We start from the raw sequence: 3,895 nt of genomic DNA, 5'->3' as shown, positions 1-3,895 counted from the left end.
CGAAGTCAAACGCTCAACCGACTGAGCCACCCAGGCGCCCCCAGCATCCTTTCTTGATAAAAACCCTTAAGAAAGTAAGGGATAGAAGTATCATACCTCAAGGTCATAAAAGCCATATATGAAAGATCCACAGCTAATATCATCCTCAATGGGGAAAAACTGAGAGCTTTCCCCCTGAGATCAGGAACAAGACAGGGGTGCCCACTCTCACCACTGTTGTTTAACATAGTGCTGGAGGTCCTAGCATCAGCAATCAGACAACAAAAGGAAATAAAAGGCATTAGATTTGGCAAAGATGAAGTCAAACTTTCATTCTTCATAGATGACATGATACTCTATATGGAAAACCCAAAAGATTCAACCAAAAAACTGCTAGAACTGATCCAGGAATTCAGCAAAGTGGCAGGATATAAAATCAATGCAAAGAAAATGGTTGCATTCCTACACACCAACAATGAAGCAACAGAAAGAGAAATCTAGGAATTTATCCCGTTTACAATTGCACCAAAACCCATAAAATACCTAGGAAGAAACATAATCAAATAGGTGAAAAATCTATACACTGAAAACTATAGAAAGCTGATGAAGGAAATTGAAGAAGACACAAAGAAATGGAAAAATATTCCATGCTCCTGGATAGGAAGAACAAATATTGTTAAAATGACAATACTACCCAAAGCAATCTACATATTCAATGCAATCCCTATCAAAATAACACCAGCATTCTTCACAGAGCCAGAAAAAATAATCCTAAAATTTGTATGTAACCAGAAAAGACTCCAAATAGCCAAAGCAATGTTGAAAAAGAAAACCAAAGCAGGAGGTATCACAATCGCAGACTTCAAGCTGTATTACAAAGCTGTAATCATCAAGCTGTGTAAGGTACTGGCACAAGAACAGATAATCAGATTAATGGAACAGAAAAGAGAACCTAGAAATGGACCCACAAACATATGGCCAACTCATCTTTGACAAAGCAGGAAAGAATATCCAATGGAATAAAGACAGTCTTTTCAGGAAATGGTGCTGGGAAAACTGGACAGCAACATGCAGAAAAACGAACCTGGATCACTTTCTTACACTATACCCAAAAATAAACTCAAAATGGGTGAAAGAACTAAATGTAAGACAGGAAGCCATGAAAATCCTCAAAGAGAAAGCAGGTAAGAATCTCTTTGACCTTGGCCGCAGCAACTTCTTACTCAACACATCTCCAGAGGCAAGGGAAACAAAAGCAAAAATGAACTATTGGGACCTCATCAAAATAAAAAAGCTTCTGCACAGTGAAGGAAACAAACAGCAAAACTAAAAGGCAACTGACAGAACGGGGGAAGGTATTTTCAAAAGACATATCAGATAAAGGGTTGGTATCCAAAATCTATGAAGAACTTATCAAACTCCATACCCATAAAACAAATAATCCAGTGAAGAAATGGGCTAAAGTCATAAACAGATACTTCTCTAAAGAAGACATCCTGATGGCCAACAGACACATGAAATGATGCTCAACATCACTCATCATCAGCGAAATACAAATCAAAACCACAATGAGATACCACCTCACACCTGCCAGAATGGCTAACATTAACAACTCAGACAACAACAGATGTTAACAAGGATGCAGAGAAAGAGGATCCCTTTTGCACTGCTGGTGGGAATGCAAACTGGTACTGCCACTCTGGAAAAGAGTACAGGGGTTTCTCAAAAAATTAAAAATAGAACTACCCTATTGCACTATTAGGTATTTAGCCAAGGGATACAGGTGTGCTATTTCAAAGAGACATTTGCATCCCAATTTTTATAGCAACACTATGAACAATAGCCAAAGTATAGAGCCCGAATGTCCATCAATGGATGAAGATGTGTTATATATATATATACAATTGAGCATTACTCAGCGATCAAAAAGAATGAAATCTTACCTTGCAACTACGTGGATGGAACAAGAGGGAATCATGTTAAGTGAAATTAGTCAGTCAGAGAAAGACAAGTATCATATGACTTCACTCATATGAGGACTTTAAGATACAAAACAGATGAACATAAGGGAAGGGAAGCAAAAATAATATAAAAACAGGAAGGAGGACAAAAACATAAGAGACTCTTAAGTATGGAGAACAGAGGATCACTGGAAGGGTTGTGGGAAGGGGGATGGACTAAATGGGTAAGAGGCAGTAAGGAATCTACTCTTGAAATCATTGTTGCACTATATGCTAATGAACTTGGATGTAAATTTTAAAAGATTAATAAAAAAAAAAAGCAAGTTGCTAATTAACACAGGACATATAAATCTTAAAACACATGCACATCCTCATAAAATTAAATTACATGTTTTTATAGGCACCCTTCATGTATATAATCATATAAAACAACTTCTGGAGAATCATGACCCAAAATGGCAGCAGTCTCTGGGCCGTATGGGATTAGGAGGTGGGGATGCTTTGTTGACAACATGCATCTCTGTGGTTTAACATGTATTGATACATTTTCCTATTTCTCTTAGAGTAAAAGCCAAAGGCCTTTACAGTATATCTCCAACCTCTACTTCTCTGATCTCACTTCCCCTTTGCTAACTGTACTGTAGCCAGACCTATCTCCTCGCTATACCTCAAATATACATACACTGACCCACCTCGCTTTGCCTGGGATGATCTTCCTGCGTTTATATATATGGCTCATTCCTTCATTCCCTTCAAGTTTTTCTTCAAACGGTAACTTCTCAGTTAGGCCTACCCTGACCTCCTAACTTAAAACTGAAATTCCTTCTTTTCCTTTAATTTATTCTGAAAGAGAGAGAGAGAGAGAGAGAGAGAGAGAGAGAATCCCAAGAAGGTTCTGCGCTGTCATCAAGCAGCCTGACACAGGGCTCAATCTTATTAACTATGAGATCATAACCTGCACTGAAGTCAAGATTTGGAGGCTTAACTGACTCAGCCACCAGGGGCCCCTACTAGCATTCTTCATCTGCCTCATCTTATTTTCGGTGACAGCACTTACCACCCTTTAACATGTAACTTTTCTATTCATTATGTTTGCTTTTCTCTGTCCACTAGCATGTAAGCTCTATGAGGGCATGGATTTTTATTTGCTTTGTTCATAAAGAAGTCTCTAGTCTCAGAATTGTGCCAAGTATGCCACTAGACAGAGGTTTGATAAAATCTACTTAATGAAGTTACACATTTTCACAAGAATATATACATGTATTTTTTGTATATGCATAAGAATCAAAGATAACTACCAATCTCAAACAAAAAAAAAAAAACAACAAATTCTAAAAACTTAGAATAAAATGTCTGAGGCTCTCCTGGGTTCTGTGGAACAAGATTTGAAAATCTCTGGCTCCAAGCTAAATAAGATAGAACATGTGAGACAGAAACTTATTGGATGGAAGCCCTTCCATTGACTTAGCACATTATCTAACAATGTGTATTATTTTGCAGTCAACTAGGAGTAAACTGACCATTCCTAGAACCTCCGAGAAATCCCCATCTATTTCTTTACAGAGGTAAAGAGTAAGTAAAATCCCTTTATTTCTTATAAGGGCAACACTGTGCCAAAGGTGACAAGTTGTAGCAAAAATCATGTTTATTAACTATTTCTTTCAAAAACTGTATATCCCTAAGAACATGGATGGAATTTAAACCCCAATCTTGTGTAAGCAGGTTGACTGAAGTGCTTAGAACTGGAAAGTGGTTTAAAGCAGGTTAGGTTTAAAGCAGCCAGCATCATCCCCTACTGCCAGGAGAAGTCTTTTAGCTAGAGATGATTCTTACCAGAATCAGTGCCGCGGCAGTGGAGAGAAATCCACTCCAAATTACTAAGGGAGGGAAGTGGAAAAGTGGTCCCCTTGCCGGTCCTATCTTCCCTTGTCTTTAACCACTTCTCAGGGCTCTGA

This window comes from Suricata suricatta, chromosome 1, assembly GCF_006229205.1.
Source record: "Suricata suricatta isolate VVHF042 chromosome 1, meerkat_22Aug2017_6uvM2_HiC, whole genome shotgun sequence".
Taxonomy (NCBI): domain Eukaryota; kingdom Metazoa; phylum Chordata; class Mammalia; order Carnivora; family Herpestidae; genus Suricata; species Suricata suricatta.
This window is presented reverse-complemented; position numbering follows the sequence as displayed.